We start from the raw sequence: 23,028 nt of genomic DNA, 5'->3' as shown, positions 1-23,028 counted from the left end.
ACTAGGCCAAACTCCTGGCCCAAGCCATGGTTTCTTGTTCTCTATCTTGAGCTGTCACATTCGTGGTCTGACTGCCAGGCCTCAGGATACTTAGGTATGCGCCAATCATGGAGGAGTGGCCACGCCCCAAGTCATTGTTAGGTCAGCAAGTGACTCCTGTCTCGCCAGCCACCAACCAGGGACGGGCTAACATGTCAAAAAGCACCAACCATGACTCCTTTGGGAGATGGGGCTGCAGGGTTGTAGAAGGGAAGAAGAGAAAAGTTTCCAGAAGGGGAAACCAATAATTTCTACCTGGAGAAACAGAGCTTTGCTTTAGATTGCCTTTCTATACCACCTCCTCGCCATCAAAGAGCACGCAGAAACACATATTGCATCATCACCCTGTTGAGTTTATTTTAAACAGCCCGTGTCCCCTTTAGAAAGGCAGAGGGTGGGTCAAATGTTTATGGCCAGAGATATACAGATATTACAGATGATGATGACGTCCATCTCTGGCCTTGTTCCCTCTTCCTTCCTTGGGTCTGGAGGCGGCTTACTTGTTGTTCATCCCACGCCGGCCACGGCTCCTGAGACCCTTCCGGGATGACCTGCGGAACTGGAAGGACGACAGGAAGACGTTAGAAAGCCACTGGATGGAGAGAAGAGGGTGGAGGGGAGAGGGAACAGGGAATTCACAGGAAGGCTGAGGGCTGGGAGCATTCTGTGCCAGGGGAGGGCAGGGAGGATCTTGGGGAAGAAGTCAAGGGGAAGAAGAGAGGACCTGGGGTAGATCACCTCACCTTTCCTTTCCCAGGTCCTCTTAGAGCCATGCAGTTCTTTCTTCCGCGTTTGGAAGATCGCCTTCGACGGAGTGAGGTCCCCTTGTGGGCCTTAGTGGCAGCCTGGCGCCTTGTAATCATTGCCATGCTTTCTTCTTGGATGCCTGAAGCAGTCTAGCCTCCGGCTGTCTGAACACTCAAATATATGCCAGGAAGCCACGCCCTTTGTCATTGTTAGGTCACCCAGCCAATCCCTGAACAGGAAGGGGCTAACAAAGCTCAAAGCATCATCTTGACTCCTGGGTGGTTGGAGATGAGGGATGCAGAGAGGAAGGGAGGAAAGCTTCTGGAATAGAAGGCCAAGAATTTGTATTTGGAGAAACAAGAGCTTTGCCTTATTACTCTTTCGTGTGTGTGTGTGTCCTGGAACTTGAACTCAGGTCTATTTATCTCAAAGCAATAACTCTATCTTAATACTGCTTGGCATTATCTATGAGCTTTGCTTTTTGCTCAAGGAAAGCATTCCATCTCTTGAGCCACACCCCCGCTTCTACCTCTTTGCAGATAGAGATTTTCATGAACATAAGAGTCTCATGGGCTTTCTTGCCAACGCTGGAAGCCACAATCCTAAGATCTCAGCCTCCCAAGCAGCTAGGATTATAGGTGTGAGCCAGTGTGTTTGGCTACTATTCTTTTGTTATTAATGATTTTTAAGTAGATGCACAAAGGATTATCAGTTCACATGTCAGTTCATGAATCCAATACGCCTTAATAAATGCTACCCTTTCCATTATCCATTATTCTTAGCTCAGTTGATAGAGTCATCCATATTCTGGCCTTCAGCTGTCTTTCTACAATCACTTATCACATTAAACTATACAGTAGCTATACAATTTTTGAGTTACTCCAACACATGTAGAAAAACGTTTCAAAACAGGATTCAATGTGTTATCCAGTTCTATCCATTTATTGTCACTGAATTATATTTGCAATTCTTTACAAATGTCAGATAACTAAGTGACAGGCAAATTATGTCATATACAACAGTGATTTTGTTCAAGTTTGTCTAGTTGCTTTATCTCAACATTCCTTCACTTCAAGTAAATCCATATAAAGAAGTGATGTTGGATTTTTTTAAAAATATATTATAGCAGATGCCTGATTTCTTCTATGTGTATTCATTTTTTTGTTTTTTCTTATTTTTCATACTTTAATGTTGACTTGAGGGTTTAAAATTATGATTTATTTACATATACAGGTTCTATGTCAGGTAGAAAATGAAAATTTCCTCCACAAACAACCAAACAAAAAACCAACAACTAAATTTTCCTATCACTTGTAAAGACACAGGTTTAAAACATTAAAAACTCCATGCAAATTTAACAGCACTAGATACTTTTATTTTGCAGAACACAACAATTAACAAGAATAACTTCTATCCTGAAGGCACTTTTACAAGAGGATGGGAATATTGGCAAAATCTGTGGGAAAAGAATGAGGTAACAACTGCTAAGAGTAATGGGACATATTACTAGAGTGTACTGGGGGCCGCCACAGTTTACCATTTTATATGACACCAAATATGACTGTGCTCACTCACAACGCCTTCCAGTGAAAGGTTTCTAAGGAAGCTCTATCTGCAGGAATCAGCACTTCAATCCCATTTAGACGTTTTCCTTCTCATATAACTATGTCCTTCACTGTCGATAGCTTCGTAGAGGTCCTTCTTATTGTCTTGTGTTGCGTGTAGATAACCAAGGTAAGCCACACAAAGCAAAAGGGTCACCAATCCAAAAGCCATTACTGGTTTGTTAGGTTTAATGAAGAGTTCAGAATTCACAGCTCGAAATAAGGTCGTTGTGTGAACGCCTCTGAGCCCTGGGTTTGGAAAGTCTTTCTCTTTGGGTGGTTCTTTTTTAAATGATGGAGGCTCAGGTGATGAAGACATCTTGACTGACAATGCTTTATTACCACTCTGCGGCACGCCGCCTGCGCGCCTATGTGTATTCATTTTGACATCTGTCTAAGAATCATAATTTTACCTTTGATTGAAAATTTAACATATGGCATAGGATCTTTTTTTAATATATATTTCTTATCTCTGTTCTGTCATATACTGTTTCCTCACTGATAATAACTTCCTAACTCTATCCTGTTTAATTGGAGAGGTTTAATTGAAGTAAAGTTAGAAAGAATGAACCAACTAACCTAGGTCTTTTTTGACAGCAAGTAGCAGTATATTCATTTGTCACATCATCTGAAGGAGAAGTTTTTTTTAACAATTAACTATTTGGTATATTATATTCCAAATAGAATCTATGAAGCTATGGTTATTTGAAATATGACAGAGAAGGGGGGAAATCGAGATGAGGGGGGGGAGAAGAAATGGGGACCATGACATGAGAAAGGGTATCAATATTGGAGAAGTAATGTACCTTCTGTTTGGTGAATATAATGTAACCCTTCTATTAATTACAATAAAAAATGAAGAAAAAATTAAAAAAAGAATCTATGAAGCAAAGCATAAAGACAGATGTGATTTCTAGTGCTCCTGGATGGCCTCCTGAATTTCTTAGGGAACAGCCCTATACATTTTTAACAAAAGCTGTTTCTTTTCATTTGTGTGGGAAAACTCAGACCAGTAATTTGTGAAAGAAAAGAATGGAAATGATCTCAATGAAATGGTACACAATGCTTATAATAGACTCCTCTCTTCCAAAGAAAACACTTCTTTACAATTCTAGCTGAGACGATAACAGAGACAGTACCTATGGAAAATAGCACAAATAACATAGGTATGTGACAGGTATAACTAGTTAAAAATCACATGCTCACTAAACACAGGCTCTTATTACTGCATCCATTAAATGGCAAACCTCAACAGCTAGAGCCAATCCACTGCACAAAGTATAGACAAGTTTTCTACAGAAGCTACAAAATTGTTCCAATCTTTTCTCATCTATTACTCCATACCAGTAGTTGGTAATTCCACCACAGGTGGTGTCACTACTTTGAGCTGAAAAATTACAGGAGATTACATTTTCAAATAGGACATGGAAAGGGATGGCCTGTCAGTTCTCATTAACAAGCTACATGTCTCCGAACAAGGTGCTTTCTATTTTTGGATTCCAGGTATAAAATGAAGGGTTGGGGCTATTTCTGTATTTTCCATTTCCAAAACATATTCTTTTTAAGCAGCTAATAAGTATTAACCAATCAACAAGATTCAGAACAGATAAATTATGACAGAAAGCAGGGAGAGAGAAATAAACAGGGCAATCATTCAATGGGGTTGAAGTGTGATAGGACACTACAGGAAGAGGAATTAAGCAGCTATATGGCTGATTCAGCATGAAATATACAGATACCGGGGCCGGGAGTTTGGCCTAGTGGTTAAAGTGCTTGCCTAGCATGCATGAAGACCCGTATTCGATTACTTCGTACCACATACATAGAAAAAAGCCAGAAGTGGTGCTGAGGCTCAAGTGGTAGAGCTCTAGCCTTGAGAAAGTCCAAGGACAGTGCCCTGAGCTCAAGCCCAGGACTGGCAAAAAAAAAAAAAAAGAAAAAAAAGAAAAAAAAAAGAAATATACAGATACCCAGTCCATGGAGCTCTGTGCATATAAACTTTATTTCATAATTTCTACTTCACACAGAGGATCTGAGATATATCCATATATTTGTGTCTCTGTCTCTTGGTCTCTCTGGTCTATCTCTGTCTCCACTTACCTTCTCGTTTCCCCCAGCATCCTCTCTTCTCCCTCCTAAGTACAGAAATTCTTAAGACTAATTTTCACTTCAGTAATCAATCTGCATTGGAAATTGTAAAGCAAATCCATGTTATTATTGTAGTACTTTTATTTGTTAGAAGAACAATGCTACAGAGGAATAAACTCTCTCCTTAGAAAAGTTTTTGGTTTTGGTTTATTTTTTCCTTTTTGCCCGTGGCTTGAACTCAGAGCCTGGGTGCTGTATCTGAGCTTCTTTTGCTCCAATCCAGAGCTCTATCACTTGAACCATAAAGCAACTTCTGGCCTTTTCTGAGTTCCACAGACTTTCCTGCCTGTGCTGGCTTCAAACCATGATCCTCAGAACTCAGCCTTCTGATAGAATTACAGGCATGAACTACCAGGGAGAGAGTGTTATTTTTCATGTATCATTTTATTTAATAAAGAGGCTCACCTGGACTAATTTGGACCAAAATTTTTAAACAACCCAGTTTACTTTTAAAGGAGTTCATCCTAGGTCTATTTAACTTTATCTGGAGATGCTTGTTTGCTTATCTACTCAGATAAAGGTAGTATCTAACTAGTGTTCAGAGAGGGTTCCAGTTAAACCTGGCAGAAAGCTCAGAAATTGATCTGTCTTGGTATCCTTTGGTTAAAACTTGCTTTGCATTCAATGGTTTATCTCATTTTCATAAGGTCCAAGGGCACATGTTTATTAGAATGTTCATAACTTGGCCAAGCCAGTCCTCTGGATCAAAGTACATTTGTTTTGTTTTTAGTATATGTACTATAAAATAAGAATCAATTTCTCCTAGCTTCTCATAACCAGATATTTGAGGGCTAGGCACTGTGCATATATCTATACAGAGCTCAGAAATGAAGTGCTGGATGACAAGGTAAATATGAGTCATTTCTAATATTGTAACCCTCAACTCTGACACACACACACACCATATTAAAAGAGAATAGTGAAAGATAATCAAGACACCTGATTAAAAAAAACATGCTCAGATTAGATATGACTATCAGAGTTTATTTACTCGACAAACCATAAGGTGGTGAACAATGAAAAATTTTCTTAGTAATTTAGATTTCAAATGGCCTGATGTACATCGATACATACCCATATAAATTGGGTCTTTTATCTTTGTATACCTGGCCACTGTGGAAAGAATGAAGAGGATGAGAGTAGAACAAAAGAAAAGGAAAGAAATGAGCAGAGAGGAAGAAACAGAAAAGACAAGAGTTTGTTGCTTTTCAAAGGTCAAGAAGCAGAGATCTCATGGCATTTTTTTGCCAGTCCTGGGGCTTGAGCTCAAGGTCTGAGCACTATCCTTAGGCTTTATCAAGGCTGGTGCTCTACCACTTGAGCCACAGCACCACTACCAGCTTTTTCTATGTATGTGGTACTGAATACCCAAACCCAGGACTTTGTGCATTCGAGTCAAACACTCTACCACTAAGCCACACTCCTGGCCCCTCACAGTATTTAAAAGAAAAAAGAAAAGAAAGCAGTCTTTTACATTTTAACAGTAGGAAAAAATGGACAGAATTTAATTTCTATTTAAAGTTCCACAGTGCAAGCACTCTTTAAAGACTTCCTTTTTTCTCACTTAAGGAGCATCCCAAAATTAAGCTGTGTAGGTGAAAGTAGTCTTTTGAGAACTAAATGAGTTGGTATATGTAAACCCCTAAAAACAGCATCAAGCACTTAGTAAGTAGCCATTATTGTTTATAGCCATCACAATCATCACACTTTTGCCAAGATAAACACTATCACTGTAAAACTTCCTCTTGCTTTTTTAACATTTTGTCACAAAACACATTAAATGTCATGTTTTTGTTCCTAACTTCACATATAAATAGAATCATCTCTTAAAAACTGACTTGTAAATGAAATAAAAAGAACCTTCAAGTCTAATCTTCATCCTCTGGGAGCTAAATGTTCCCTATTCTTGATAAAAATTTGAACATATTCAGGCCAATTACATTTTTGTTTTATGATCATTTGCTATGTAGGTATAGCTGTATTTCTGGTTAGTGTAGTCTCCAGAACGATCTGTACATGGTGAACAAATGACGAATTGTATCTTCGAAGAAGTCTAATCAAACCTCCATGTTGTAGTATTCTGAGCACTGTCCATACAGTACACAAGACAACTCCCTCCCATAAAACAGCAACACACTCAGATATAAGTGATTCAGACTAGGCTTTTGAAATATCCCCAGACAGAACAGATGATTCCAGTAAAAGCTGATTCTAGTCCCATGCAGTCAACATTATACTTAACCATAAGACTGAATAACTCCCCCTCGAAGTTCTGTTTTCTAAATTTTAAGCTTTATCTGGGTTTTTGTGAGTATATAAAAAAAGGTGATTGCCACTTACATGGGAAAAATTAGAATTTCTCCAAGTTCCAGAAGCAGTAAAACACATGCCTCTGTTTCCCAAGAAGGTCATGGTTTGATGGTTTGGACAGATTTTCTGTTATTCAAGAAAGTAATATTCAAAATTGGAAATTAGGGTACTTTATTAGTCAAAGTTGTCCTGAAAAACAAACAACCAACCGTGGGAAAACAATTATACCATGATACTCTAAGGCAGAGTTTCAATCCTAGGCTGCAGATCTAAGAACCAAGGAGGCCAATAGTGTAAGCTCCTGTCTGAATCTGAGTCCAAATGCAGAAAATTGATGCATTTAAAAGACTAAACATAGAACTCCCCTATGATCCAGCAATTCCACTACTTGGCATTTACCCTTATCGTCCACAAACAAGGACATACTAAATCCACTAGCACAACAATGTTCATTGCAGCACTATTTACCATACCAAAGACATGGAACCAACCCAGATGCCCCTCAGTGGATGAGTGGATCAACAAGATGTGGTATTTATACACAATGGAATTCTATGCTGCTGTCAGAAAAAAACGACATCGCCCCATTTGTTAGGAAATGGAAAGATTTAGAAAATCAATGTATGTGAATTAATGCACCTTCTATCTGGCAAATATCATGTAACCCTTTTATTAATTACAATAAAAACATTAAAAATAAATAAATAAAAGATAATCAGACCTTAATTATAGCCACTTAGAAGGCTGAGATGTGTAGATTGGAGGTTAAAGACAGCTAGAATAGAAAAAGTCCATGAGACTGTTTTGTTCATATATTTTTGTTGTAATTAATAGAAGGGTTACATTATATTCACCAGATAGAGGATGCATCACTTCACATACATTGATACCCTTTCTCATGTCTGGGTCCCCAATTCCCTCCCCCCACACCCGCCCCTCATCTTGTTTTCCTCCCTTCCTGTTGGGAGCCAGAGTGGAATCAAACTGTACTTTGATTTGCATCAGATAATTGCTTGATTGTCTTATTGTTTTTTGGCCTTGTCCTGTTCAATTGATCTGAGATTTACCATATGAATGTAACCCCCAACAGTTCCCTGATTAACCATCTGGATGTAACACCTGGCAGTACCCTGGTCTCAAGAAGGGATATAAGCTTTGAGTTGATAATAAACGGGGCGGCAGTTTTTGCCTGGGCTGCAGACCTCCAGGACCCGATGTGTTTGGCTCTCTTCTATTTTTTCCAGTCCCTGCCCCCTATTTCAGGAACCCCAATTTGCTGCCGGTAAGCCCCGGAACCTTCCCTATCCGACTTCAAATAACCAAATACACATATATACAATATATCAGATAACCAGGTGAAATACTGTAACAATATGAGATAACCAAGGGACAGAAAAAGAGATGAGAGATAACATAGTACGTTAAGGACAGCAATCACTCATTATATGGCTTTTGTTTCTATATCCTGGAGATCCTTCATTTAGCGTCATTCTACATGGCCTTACGTATTTAGGTTTTGTTCTATTGTAAATCTCTGCTAGGAGAGCCCAAGGTTTCTATTGAGGGAAACCATTGAGCCTATGTTCCTTTGAGTCTGGCTTACTTCACTTAATATGATTTTTCTAAGTCTTTCCATTTCCTTACAAATGGGGCGATGTCATTCTTTCTGACAGCAGCATAGAATTCCATTGTGTATAAATACCACATCTTGTTGATCCACTCATCCACTGAGGGGCATCTGGGCTGGTTCCATGTCTTTGGTATGGTAAATAGTGCTGCAATGAACATTGTTGTGCTAGTGGATTTAGTATGTCCTTGTTTGTGGACGATTAGGGTAAATGCCAAGTAGTGGAATTGCTGGGTCATAGTGGATTTAGTATGTCCTTGTTTGTGGACAATTAGGGTAAATGCCAAGTAGTGGAATTGCTGGGTCATAGGGGAGTTCTGTGTTTAGTCTTTTGAGGAACTGCCACACTGCTTTCCATAGTGGTTGAACGAGTTTGCACTCCCACCAACAGTGTAGTACTGATCCCTCCTGGCCACATCCCCTCCAGCATCTGTTGTTATTAGATTTCTTGATCCTGGCCATTCTAACTGTGAGGTGGAATCTTAGAGTTGTTTTGACTTGCATTTCTTTTTGTCAATGAGATTCTTAATTGCAATTATCTACCAAGCCTCAATACAGGCACAAGAAAAGATGGAGCATAGACTCCATGGCATCACTCACTTGTAATAATTAGTACACATCTAGGATTCTCCTAGAAAAGGATCACAATAGCTCAAAACTATGTACATATGGCCATAGAGGATGAGACTAAATGAAATGAACTCTAGGACATGGAAACAAGGGATTTATTTTTGTGGTTGCTGTTCTTAATGTACTATGTGAAGTTATTTCTTTTCTCTTTTTATTCCGCTTGTGGTTAATTTCATGTGGTTACTGTATCTAACTTTGTTACCTGGTACAGTACATACACTTATTAGTTTATTTGAAATAGGGAAGGGAAGGGGGAAAACAAGATGACTGGGAAGGGGAATGGCGAGGGAAAGGAAGACCAAACCATGAGAAGGGGTATCAAGGTTCAAGAAGTAATGTACCCACTACCTGACAAATGTAACTGTAACCCCTCTATACATTATTCCAACAATAAAATACAATAAAAAATAGAAAAAGGAAGATAATCAAGAAAAGACAGTGAAGGGATGGGTTGGGAAGGATGGGTGAGACTGTCTAAAAGGGTGACATTGATCAAGACACATTGTATTCATAAAATTCTTTGTGGAATAGAAACTATCCAACTAAAGATAATAATAAAAATGTTTACTCAACCTTTATTTGATATATTCCTGCAATACATTTGATGTGATTCATGCACATTAGGGAAGACAATCTCCTTTACTTAGTGTATGAATTCAGGTGTTAATCTCATTCAAAACATCCCTACAGATATATCCAAAATAGTGTTTAACCAGATACCTGGATAGCCCATGACCCATATAAGCAAATGTATAAATTTAACCATTATAGAGACTTAGGTGCTCATAATTTGGCTCTAAGTGTTGATCAAAATGAATGGTTAGATGGAAGAGGAACTTGTCCATCTTCCCATTTTAGCCTGCAATCTTCTCCCATGCAATCTTTATTCGTTGGCATTAGTATGTCCCTCAGCAGTTCCTGTTTTCCCAGCAAGCATTCATAACAAGATTGTTTGATGTTAGGAAGGTAAAAAGGTGATACTACTTCCTTATCCTACTTACTAATCTTATTCATTGGCTGGAGCATTCAAGGTGAATACTGAACTTCCATTTTTTTCACCATTCACTTGATAATATGGGGCTCTGATCAATGGCTTACACACAAAAGGCAATTTAATGTACAAAGGATACTTCTAAGACTTTGAACAAGGCCCAAATCTAGCTATAGACCAGAGGCAAAATGATTTTGAAAGGACAGAAAATGACAGGACAGCTATTCAGATTCAAAAAATCCATAGAAATCCAGAAATCCATAGAAAATGTAATTCCACATTTGCTCCTCCTTTCCTTCTCCAATATCAGGATTCGTTCTCCAAATGGCCTGACTTTTCTGAGAGCTATAAGAATGATAGAGTGTATGAGCCACTGCATTCAAAATAGGCACTATCTTAACAGATGGTGCAGAATCAGGAGTTGAAAGGAGAAAGCTATTGTTAGGCAACATTTCAAACAACAAAAAATAGGTTGTAGGGACTTGGGGAGGAGATTTTGTTTTGATTCAATGCAGCAAATTACCTGGATGGCTTACACTATTTGACAATCTAAGAATATCAAATTATCCACTGAAAATCTGGCTACCTAAGCTGCTTTGCCCAACCACACATTATTTGCTCAACAAATTTTCTGCTCTCAAGTCTCTAAGAGGAAATTTTAAAATGCTCTTTTCACCACTTCAGAAAAATTGATTTGTAAAAAAGCAACTCTAGAAAAAATTCACAAAATGAAACACTCTGGAACATCCAGGTTTCTCTTGAAAATAGTTATAGCTGTCTGTAGAAAACAATATCTTTCATGTCCATTGATTAAATGTGAAAACATACCTAAAACACTGTCAAGCACAGTATAACAAATATATGTATATATATATATATATTCATATCCCTTTCATCTAAAAATCTTAAAGTTTTGATGACACTTAAGTCCTTTGTTGTATACAGGGGAGGATATGGGCCAGATCTGTTTGCATGCAGAAGAATTGGCAAAATATGGGAAGCCCAGTTCAGTAAAGTCAGCTTTCATGGTTAGAGGGAACCAGTACTTCCTGTTCTCAAAAGAATTACTGTGAAGCCATTAGAACCCTCAAATATTATTGTCATAGCTACAAAATAATTATCACAAGATATTGCAAAGATCCCAAATTGACTTCTAGAGCAGTTCCACTCTATTTTGGACAATGAATAGACAGAAGCATAGTGGAAGGAACATTAGTTCTGGCATCAAACCTGTGCTTAATTTCTGGCTGAGCTATTTACTAGCTGTGGGATGCTAAATTTACCTGCTCTAAGATAGTGATAATCTTACTTGCTGCCAAAGATTGTTTTGATGAGCAAACTAAATAAAGCACCTAATGAAACTACTCTAGTCGTTGGTACCATATCATATACACAATATATAATAGCTTAAAAATAAAGGAGTGTGATGCAATGTGATGAATGATGTTAGTGAAAAAGATCCACATCCAGTAGCTTTCTGTTTACGTGAAATAATCATAATAGGTAAATTCATGCAGATAGTTCTAGGGATAACGATTTGTAGGGATGAGGAAAGGGATTGAAATGAGGAATATCTATTAATTATACCGGTTTCTTTGAGGAATCTTTTAAATGCCACTTTTATGCAATTTAAACTTAAAGTAACTATGTATATTTCTCATTTGTATACTATTCTGTTTCTTGTTCTTCTATCCTTTCCAGGGATTCCTTTTGGATCACTTGAGCATTTAATAGAATTCCATTTCTATTTTTATAAGTATTTGTTTTATAATTTATATTATATATTTTGCAGTGGCTGATATATACATATATACATGCATATACATATCTGTTTTCTTGTTTCCCTACTTTCAGTACCACCTCAAATGATGATATAAATTTTCTTGTATTTATCATAAAACAATTACAATTTAAAATGATTTTTAAAATTATAGTTTGAAAAAACAATTATTAGATTATATTTCCCTCCATTTTTACCTATTCTACTATTGGTTTCCTTCCTGAAGTTCTAGCACTTTTATTATTTCATTTGTGCTTAGAGAATTTAGCAACAAATCTGGGTTTTTTCTCAACATTGTCTTCCTTTCTCCATTTTTAGTGAGGCTTACTTAGACATACAGTCTCATGCATATTGAGCAAGCACACTGCCCCAAAGTCTCATCACCAGTCCTCACCTTCATGTTTGAAGGATACTTTAGTCACATACAAAATAAGGTGCTGACATTTCTTTCTATGCCATTTTCTTCAGAATTCCATTTTTTCAGTTAACAAGTTCATTGATATTTGGTTCCTTATTGCTCTGGCTTTTCCAAGACTTTTTTTGCCAGTCCTGGGGCTTGTTAAAACTCAGGGCTTCAGCACTGTCCTTGGGCTTTCCTCAAGGCTATAGCTCTACCACTTGAGCCACAGCAAAACTTCTGGCTTCTTCTATGCATGCTAGGCAAGCACTCTAACATTAGGCCAAACTCCCGGCCAATTTCCAAGATTTTTTTATGTTTAGGTTTCAGAAATTTATCATGAAATCTTGGTACAATTTTCTTTGGATTTATCCTACTTGGGCTACACATAGATTCTTAAATCTGTATATCTGTGTCTTTTTCCCCATTTCAAAATTGTTTACCTTGATTTAATCAACTTACTTTTCAGCTTGATGCTTTCTCCTTGTCTTCTAAAACTCTAATAACAGAAATTTGAGGGGTTTGTCATTGTAAAAATGAACAGTGGCTAAGGAGTGATGAACATTTTTATTATTTCTCACCTTATTTTCCCTCTGTATTCAAATGAGGCAATTTCCACTATCTACCCTTAAGTTCAAGCTCACTTATTTGTTCGTGTCTCACATTCACTCTATTACTGAGGCTGTCTGTGGATCTTTTAAAATTGAGTCAATATATTTGTCAGTGCCATTACATAGCTTCATAATAGTTTACATTCTTCATATTTTTCATTTATCTGATATGTTTTGTATTTATTATAAGAATATTTGTTGCATAGTACTGGTAGTTCATGCCTGCAATCCTAGCTACTCAGGAGGCTGAAAACTGAGGATTGTGAGTCAAAGCCAGCATAGGCAGGAAAGTCTTTGAGACTTTAATCTCCAATTAACCACTAAAAAAGGCAGAGATGGAGCTGTAGCTCAATTGATAGAACACTAGCCTTGAGAAAATAGTTTTTACAATTAGTTTTCAGGCCCTGAATTCAAGTCCCAGCACCAACACAGACAGACAGACAGACAGACAGACAGACAGACAGACAGACAGACACACACACACACACACACACACACACACACACACACACACACACACACGAGTGTTAGATAAGTCCAGTGGCTCACACCTGTAAATTAACACTTGCGATACTGAGATCAGAAGAATTAAGAATTTTGGGGGGCCAGGAGTTTGGCCTAGTGGTAGAGTGCTTGCTTAGCATGCACAAAGACTGGGGTTCGATTCCCTGGTAACACATACATAGAAAAAGCTAGAAGTGGTGCTGTGGCTCAAGTGGTAGACCTCTAGCCTTGAGGAAAGCCCAAGGGCAGTGCTCAGGCCCGGAGTTCAATAAATAAATAAATAAATAAATAAATACACGAAAATAAATATAATTTGCTGGCACAGAGGCTCACGCCTGTAATCCTACCTACTCAGAAGGCTGAGATCTGAGGATCTTGGTACAAAGCCAGCCTGAGCGATACAAAGCTGAGAGACTCTTGTCTCCAATTAACCACTGAAAAACAGAAAGTGGGACTATGGTTCAAGGGTAGGGTGGTATCCTTGAGCTGAAGAGCTCAGGGACAGCACCCAGGCCAGAGTTTAAGCCCCATGACACACACACAAAAAAATTTGTCTCACCACTGTCATCCCAGGTAAGATAGAAAGTATAAACAGTGATGCTATGCTTCAGAGATGCCCAGGCAAAAGGCAAGATTCTATTTTTAAAATAATGAGAACAAAAAGGGATGGAGTATGAGTCAAGTGGCAGAGCATCAGAGCATATGCCTAGAAGAGGAAAAGCCCTAAATTCAAACTCCAGTGTCATGAACATTAGTTTGCTATTGTGGATAGAAGCTTTTTTCTCAATTCTACTTTAATGGCCTCAAATAATTGTGTCATCTCATTATTTATGACTGCAGAGTATCTTCCTATACAAAGTGATTTTCAGTTGTATACTATGATATGATGTGCATACAATGCTGTGAGATTCTCGGCCCTTAATTTTTTTTTTTTTTTGGTCGGCTATGAGACTTCAACTCTGGGCCTGGGATTTGCACCAGCGCTGCTCTTCAACTCAAGTCTACAGCCCTACCCCTTGAGCCACATAGCCACTTCTGGTTTTCTGGTAGTTACTTGGAGATAAGAGTCTCATGGTCTTTAGTGCCCAGTCTCAGCCTCCTAATTAACTTGGATTAAAGGCATGACTACCTTGCCTAGCATCTTAATTTTCTTTATGCCTACCTTCCAAACCTACGTACAATCTTTAATGTCATTGTGTAGGGATGGAGATTCAACTCTCCCCTGGGCTCTGTTGCCATCATGTGGGGGTTGCAATTTCTATTATCTCATCTTTCTCCTTTTGTCTCACCTTGTTGAGCTAGGCAGAGGTATAGAAGCACACTTCCTTCTGGACTCACTGACAGCAACTTGAAGTGTCACATGCCTTTATCAGATAACTCAGAGGATGAAAAATCAGCTGCCCTTCTCACATTCCCAATATCAGCCCCAGACAAGGAAATATCATATCCCTTACTTCTACATAAGAGGGAACACCCAAGTACGGGGCTGAGAGGAACATCACCTTGTTTCATTTTGGGGAGTAGAGTCAAAGACCTGTTTTCCTGAATCAGAGTATAGTTATCACATTCTGCAAAAGAAGATAGTATGGAATATCAGTTTCTGCTTGGCTCCTCTGAAACTGTGAGAGATAGGGGAATAATTATTCCATTGGCGGTTACCTGTAGTAGAATAAGACTTGCCAACCAAACAGATACTTTTATATCAGGCCACAATTCTCTAGTACCTTAACAAGTGGGAACAGGCTGTTTATGAAACATTTGTTGTTGTTGTTATTGTTGTTGTTTTTAGTACGAGTCTATTGGATTTAGTTTGGGGGCTGCTGAAGCACCTTATGTTGGGTATATAGGAGATTAAAAACTCAAGCAAAATCACTACTGTGCTGCTCGTCAAGTCCCTAGTTCTGAACAATGATCTTCTTTCTTCCTCTCAGAGTCTCTCTATGATTGTTAAGTCTAGGGCTGAATTTATTAGTAACAAAAAGAATATAAGAAGAGATAGGCTTATCCTAAAAAGGAACAGTCTAGTATTCTTGGTAATATCAATAAGAGTGAAAACATCCTAGTTGTCTTTCAAGGAGAGAATATATGGTGGTGTCTGTCCTATAAATCCTACTCATCTACAGAACAATCGGGATCTTTATTTTTGATTATGTGCATGTACAGGTATGAAATATATCATACTGTTTCTCTCTAATGTGGAAGAGAAATGACAATGGGGTGGTGATTGAAAGGAACTTTAGTTTAACTGTATACTATATTGCATAAAGGCAGAATAGAAGCAAATAAGAAAAATAATGGCAGAGTCAGAGCAATTGGTGCTATTCTTGGAATTTTTCTGTAGTTTACTTTTTTTATGGTATGGATCTTAAATATTCTCCAAAAGTTTGATAGCCAAATATGAACCACTATTTGAGCATTGTGGATCTTTTTTTTAGATTACTGACAGTACATCTTTGAAAGGGATATTTGGATTCCAGAAGATTCAGATTCATATCTCCTCTCTCTCTCTCTCTCTCTCTCTCTCTCTCTCTCTCTCTCTCTCTCTCTCTCTCTCTCTCTCTCTCTCTCTCTCTCTCTCTCCCTCCCTCCCTCCCTCCCTCCCTCCCTCTCTCTCTCTCTCTAGACATTGGGAGCTTTTAATTAAGATGCCACCAGCTGGACAATGCACTCAAGGCGTGGGCATTACTGCGCCTTCTTCTTTGGCAATACGGTCTTTCTTAAGTGGTCTCATGAATGCTGTCTTCTCCATTATCTGGAAGTGGTCATGACCAAACTTGGAGGTAGTGTCGATGAACCTGAGGTCGATCTTCTCCAGAGCCCGCTATTTGGTTGTTACAAGCAAGGACTTCCTGAGGGCGAGCACTCGCTTCTTGGTTCCACCATACAGCCTTTCAGCATAACGAAGTCATTGGTCACTTCACCGTAATGGACAAAGCCATCCATTGGTTAATGCTGTCGTCTGAAAGGTGGTAGTCAGTGGACGCATTGTTCTTCATTAGCTTGCCATCTTTTATCAGGTAGCCCTGGCCGAGTTTGTAGATCTTATTGATCTCAGTGTGGTGATGGTAGCCTTTCTGTCCAGCCCGGGCCACAAAGAAGGCCACCCGGGCAGGATGCCAGGCTCCAATACAGGCAACCTTACGTAGGCCTCGATGGGTCTTGCAGGGGACTTTCCTGGTGTGCCAGAGACTGGTGACCCCTTTGTATCCATTGCCCTTGGTCAAAACAATGACATCAATCATCTCATCCTGCCTGAACACTTGGTTCACTGGGACCTGCTGCTCCAGCCTCTCCCAGGCCCAGTCCAGCTTCTCCGCCATGGTGCCCCCGTTCTCTTGGATCTCCATCAGGTGGGCCTTCTTCTGACACAGAGGAAGCAGGCACATCTGGGTGTGGGCTATAATGGAGATGACCTGGCAATACTTCTTCATGCTGTTGAAGTCCTTTTCCAGCTGCTTCTTACCAACGTCATCCTGCCATTTCTTGCAGTACTTGGTGAAGGCCTTCTTAGATTTGTGCCAGTTCTTGTAGAAGTGCCTTCTGCACTCATCACTGATGTGCTCTGCAAAGATTGTCTTGAAGGTCCGCAGGCCTCGAGGGTTTTCGATGTAGCCCATGATGCCGACAATCACTGTGGGTGGGGTCTCCACAATGGTCACTGCCTCTACAACTTTCTTCTTGGTCACCTTGGATCCTGGCTTCTCCACTTCCCGCACGATGTGAGTCATGCCAGCCTTATAGCCTAGAAAGGCCGTGACGTGGACAGGTTTAGAGGCGTCATCCTTGGGAAAGCTCTTCACCCTCCCCGGAGGCGGGTTGCTACATTTTCGAGAAGCCCAAGGACCCATGTCTGGGAGCGGGGAACTTCCTGTGAGACATTTGGCCTCGTGAGCCCACCAGTAGAGAGCCAGATTCCTCTGTTTCTAAGCTGCAATGAGCTGAGAAGATTTGCTCTCTATCACATGCATTCACCAAGATGTTCAGCTCCATTACAAGATCAAAGGAAGGTAACCAAGTGACTCAACTGGAAGCTCTGAAATCATGAGCCAAAAAAATATTTCCTCTATATAAATGTTTTAACTTAGGTATTTTGTCATGGTGATGGAATGCTAACTAATACAGGTCCATATCAAAATTTCTTATAAATGTCTCAATGGAAAGCAAAGGGTACATTTGCTTTGTTGTAAGAGACATATTAATGAAATAGAATTTTCTCTGAAGAAATGAGCAACAGCCAGTAGAATACTTCTTCATTCTAAAGGTTTATTCGTTCTAAAGGTTTATGACATATTTCTCCAATAAAGCATAGCTTTTACTTTTCCCTGCATCCTAACATCATTGGGACTTGCTTATTGTCGTTTGTTCTTTTTTAATTTTTATTTATTTTTTTAATTTTTTTATTGTTATTATAAAGATGACATACAGAAGGGTTACAGTTATAAAAGTCAGATAAAAAGTACATTTCTTTCTGAACAACGTCAGCCATTCCCTCACTATCTCCTAGATTTTCCCTCTGAGACCTATCAACAAATTGTAGTTTATTTTCAACATACTGTCTAGTGAGTATCATTGAGGCAATTATTCACATTTTGTCCCACCATTTCTGTGGACCCTCTAACCTCCCAAGACAGATAAATGAACAAACAAGACAAAAGAAAAAGAAAACAAAAACATCAACAAAGAAAAAGGAAACTCTTGCTTACATTTCCTGGAGTTCATTTTGATAAATATTATTTTATGCAATTAGATGCACATACCAACTGTGCCTTTTTGGTCCTCTCCTAAGAATATCTTCTTTTGGTCTCACTCTGTATGAATACCTAGATATCTGTATAATTTGCCATAACCCAGTGTATTTATTTTTCTTTTGCCATGTGTTTACTTACAGAGCTATAGACACCTTCTAGATGCTACAAATGGGAACTCATGAAACGTATGTTCCTTTGGGCCTGGCTTAAAACAAGGGAGCTAAAAACATAGGTTGGAAGAAAGACAGCCTCTTCAAAAAATGGTGCTCACAAAATTGGCTACCCACATGTAAAAAAAACTGATGCTAGAGCCTTATACATCACCCTGCACCAGAACAAATTGAAAATGCATGGAAGACCTCAATGTAAGGCCAGATAAGTGAAATGTTACAGGAAGTATAGAGTAAACACTAGGATGTCTAGACACAGGTTGAAATCTCTTAAGTAACAATTCAGAAAAAAAAAAAAAGATTCAAAATCAAAGCTGGGTGTGGTGGCTCAGGCCTGTAATCCTAGCTATTCAGGAGGCTGAGATCTGAGGATTAAGGTTCAAAGCCAAGCTGGGCACAAAAGAACCTGAGAGTCTTATCCCTAATTAGCCTCTAGAAAATGGGATGTGGGCTTGGCTCAAGGGTAGGTCGGAGTCTGTAGCCTTGGGCTAATGAGCGCAGGAACAATGCCCAGGGCCAGAGGTAGGGCAGTAGCCTTGAGCTGAAGAGCTCAAGGACAATGCCCAGGCCCAGAGTTCAAGTCCCACAACCTACAAGAGGAAGAGGAAGAAGAAGAAGAAGAAGAAGAAGAAGAAGAAGAAGAAGAAGAAGAAGAAGAAGAAGAAGAACAACAACAACAACAACAACAACAACAACAACAACAACAGCAGCCAATAGCCATATGAAGAAATGTTCAATCTCTCTGGCCACAGAATAAATACAAATTAAAAAACTTTGAGATTCTCCCTGACCCCAGTTAGAATGGCCATTATCAAGAAAACTAACAGATGCTGGTGGGGATGTGGCCAAAAGGGAACACTACCATAATGTGGATAGGAATGTAAACTCATCCAACAACTCTGGAAAGCAGGATGGAAGTTCCTCAAAAGACTAAACATAGAACTCCCCTATAATTCAGAAATACTACTCCTGGACATTTATCTAATAGAGCACAAACCAAGCCACAATAAAGTTACCAGCATAACAATGTTCATTGTAGCATCAATTGCCATAGCCAAGATATGGAATCAATTCACATGACTCTCAGTGGATGAATGGATCAAGAAAATGAAAGACTTAGAAAAAAATCATATTAAGGGAAGTAAGCCAGACTCAAAGGAACATAGGCTCAATGGTTTCCCTCATTTGTCATAATCAGTAGAAAGCTTGGGCTCTCCTAGCAGAGATTCACAATAGAACAAAATCTAGATACATAAGGCCATTTAGTATGATGCTAAATGTAAGGACCTCTAGGATATAGAAACAAAAGCCATATAATGAGTGATTGTTGTCATTAAAGTACTATGTTATCTCTCATCTCCTTTGCTGTCCCTTGGTTATCTCATATTGTTACAATATTTCACCTTGTTATCTGATACATTTTATATATGCTTAATTGGTTATTTGAAATAGGATAGGGAAAGGGGGAAATCAAGATGAGCAGAGAGAGGGGAGGAGAGAAATGGGGACCATGACATGAGAAAGGGTATCAATATTTGTGAAGTAATGCACCTTCTATCTGGTGAATATAATGTAACCCTTCTATTAATTAAAATAAAAATATATGAAAAAAATAAAAACAAAAACAAAAAAAAAGAAAATGTGGTATTTATACACAATGTAATTCTACTCTTTTATTAGAAAGAATGGCATTACCAGGCCGGGAGTTTGGCCTAGTGGTAGAGTGCTTGCCTAGCATGCATGACGACCCAGATTCAATTCCTTGGTACCACATACATAGAAAAAAGCCAGAAGTGGTGCTGAGGCTCAAGTGGTAGAGCTCTAGCCTTGAGAAACCCATGGACAGTGCTCAGGCCCTGAGCTCAAGCCCTGGACTGGCAAAAAAAAAAAAGAATGGCATTATCCCATCATAAGGAAATGGAAAGACTTGGAAAAATTATACTAACTGAAGTAAGCCAGATGCAAATAAACATATGTCATTTGATGTTGAATGAATAGCTCCTCATTCATTGACAAAGAATGTGGAAATTGACCCTTCTCCTTGCTAGAAACTGACCATATACTTCACGAATTTGCTTATCATCCTTGCGCAGGGGCCATGATAATCTTCTCTGTATTGTTCCATTTTTAGTATATGTGCTACCACAGTGAGCATGATCTCCAACTTTCCTCACATAGCATATAAGGCAGAGAATTAGAAATCTAGAGTTTTATTTTGCAGTGCTAGAGATTGAATGTAGGGCCACATATGTGCTAAAGAGATTTTTGCCATTTGAGCCATGGCTTCATTCCTTTCTCATTCTATTTTTCAGACACGTTTTTGCTTTTTCCAGAGCTGGGCTTTAACCATTATCCTTCTATCTCTTAACCCCATGCAACTGGGATTATGAGAGTGCACCACCATACTCGGCTTATTAACATGGGAGTCCACTAACATTTGCCAGACTAGCCTCCAACTGCAATTAACCTGATCTCTGCCTTTCTAAAAGTTAGAATTACAAATGTGAGCCACTATAGCAGATGTATTCATACACTATTAAATAGACAGACATGGGCAATGTTTAATACATTCAAAGGGAGCACATGAACAGAAATGTGTATTGGATATGTACCACTATTATAGCGGTGCTCAGAAAAAAAATCCCATTAACATTTGCTAAGATATTTCTAATTAGGCTGTAAACACTTGGAGGAAAAAAATCTGTTTCTCTTCCTTGTTTTACACTTATACGAGAGTAATATACACACTAATTTCTAGAGAAATAGCCAATTAGCAATTTGCAATTAGTAGCCATCTGCAACTCTTATGGCTAAAATACAAGAGTCATTCAGCTTCAATGACACCACACTGTTCTTCAGGTAAATCCCAGTGCAAAAATCTACCCCTTACATACCGTGCAAATTATAGTACTTTATATAACAATTCACTTTGCATTACAGGGCACTTTCCAATTGTCTTACCCCAACATTCCCAATAAACCATCAGCTTCTCCCTATCATGACTCTAATATGAACTTGTATATACAAGCCAGCTGGCTTCATACTACAGAATATTACTAATTAAGAGCAAAGGAGACTATTCTGGAATGTAGGATTTCTAATTAGAAGCCATTTAATTAGGGATTCTTTATGGTGTCTCTGAGAGATTCCCCTTTTCCTTGCCTTTTTTTTTTTATGGGGAAGGGGGGAAGTGCCTGTCCTGGAGATTGAACATAGGGCCTGAGCTCTGTCTCTGTTTTTTTGCCCAAATGATTTACCACTTGAGGCCACAACTCCATTTCCAGCATTTGGAATTAGTTACTTGAAGATGAATTTCATGGACTTTCCTGTCCAGGTTGACTTTAAACATTTATCCTTAGAACTCAGATTTCTGAGTAGCTAGGATTACAAATTACTACCTGTAAGTATATGTACAAAGTAGGTGTGAAATAACAAAGTAATTCATGAACCCAATGCATCTTAAACAATACCACAACTTTCAAACATCTTACCTATCCCTTTGAACCCACAGCTTCCCTTATTTTTCTTAGTTTTGTGAAATAGACATTGAATTTTTGACTGCATTCTTCTCCTCTTCTCTTCCTTCATCTACTATTTTCCCATTGGCTCCACCCCACCTCTTAATATAATTTTTCCTATTTTTCCATTTCTTTACAAATGTCACAATACTGTTCTTTCTAATGGATGTGCACAATTCCATTGGGAATATTCACCATATTTTCTTGATCTATTCATACATATAGGAGCACATGGGCAGATTCTATACCTTGGCTATGGTAAATACTGCTACAATAAATATGGTTGTGCCTGTGACCTTACTTTATCTGGCTTATGTTTTTAATGGATAAATATCCAGAAGTGGAATTGCTGGAGCATGGTAGTTCTGTATTTACTTTTTGAGCCACCTCCATACTGCTTTCCAGAGTGGTTGAAAAAGCTTACTTTTCCACCAACAGTGCATTAGGGATCTCCTTTAGCTGAGTCCACACCAGCATCCTGTTCTTGTTGGTTTTCTTGGCAATAGCCATTTCTAACTGGGGTGAAGTAGAATCTCAATGTTCTTTTGATTTACATTTCCTTTATGGCCAGAGATGTTGAGCATTTCTTATGTGTCTCTTTGGCATTTTTACTTCTGAGAAGTCTCATTTTAAGTCACTATCCCATTTTTTTTATTAAAGAATTTATTAACATTGATTTTTATATCATATTTCACTTAGTTTTTAGAACATAAAATTAGGCTAAGGGTATATATATATCATAGATACATATTAATCAATGTAATAAAACATTATGTCTATAGAGTCATAAGTTTTTATGTCTATGTAGTTATGTTTATATTTCCCATACTGTGTCCATATCATTGGGTATGCAAATATGGAGTCCTCGCTCTTGCACTTCTTTGATCTAATAGCCACATATTAAGGATACCATGCGCCTTTTGTTCCTTTGGTCTTGATTTGTCTCACTCAACATGATTCAGTCTAGATTCATCCACTTCCTTGCAAATGCCATTATTTTATCTTGTCTGTTGGCTATATAGAATTCCATTGTGTATATATATATATATATATATATATATATATATATATACCACATTTTCTGTATCCATTCATTTGCAGTAGGGCCTCTGGATTGTTTCCATCGCCTGGCTATTGTGAATGGTGCAGAGATAAACATAGCTGAGCAGGTGTCCTTATCATATCTTGGGTTATGTTCAGGGTA

At 38.6% G+C, this 23,028-nt stretch overlaps 1 long non-coding RNA gene, 1 other non-coding gene and 2 pseudogenes across 2 annotated transcripts in view; all 4 read right to left on the bottom strand.

Annotated features, from left to right (window-relative positions):
• Positions 1-371: 371 nt before the first annotated feature.
• The window catches only part of LOC150041357 (uncharacterized), a 74,735-nt gene continuing 52,078 nt past the window's right edge, over positions 372-23,028 (bottom strand). Inside the window, exons 2-3 of the long non-coding RNA XR_016533809.1 lie at positions 783-1,107; positions 372-598 (exon numbers count right to left, since the gene is read on the bottom strand). This is a non-coding gene — a long non-coding RNA (uncharacterized LOC150041357). The remainder of the gene's footprint in view (positions 599-782; positions 1,108-23,028) is intronic.
• Positions 2,383-2,709, bottom strand: LOC150041360 (small integral membrane protein 8 pseudogene; annotated as a pseudogene).
• LOC150041359 (large ribosomal subunit protein uL3 pseudogene) lies at positions 16,057-17,267 on the bottom strand (annotated as a pseudogene).
• On the bottom strand, positions 20,355-20,461 carry LOC150041358 (U6 spliceosomal RNA). The gene has a single exon (XR_016533987.1). It is a non-coding gene; the product is annotated as a U6 spliceosomal RNA (small nuclear RNA).

This window comes from Megascapheus bottae, chromosome X (assembly GCF_031878675.1).
Source record: "Megascapheus bottae isolate mThoBot1 chromosome X, mThoBot2.hap1, whole genome shotgun sequence".
Classification (NCBI taxonomy): domain Eukaryota; kingdom Metazoa; phylum Chordata; class Mammalia; order Rodentia; family Geomyidae; genus Megascapheus; species Megascapheus bottae.
This window is presented reverse-complemented; position numbering and strand designations above follow the sequence as displayed.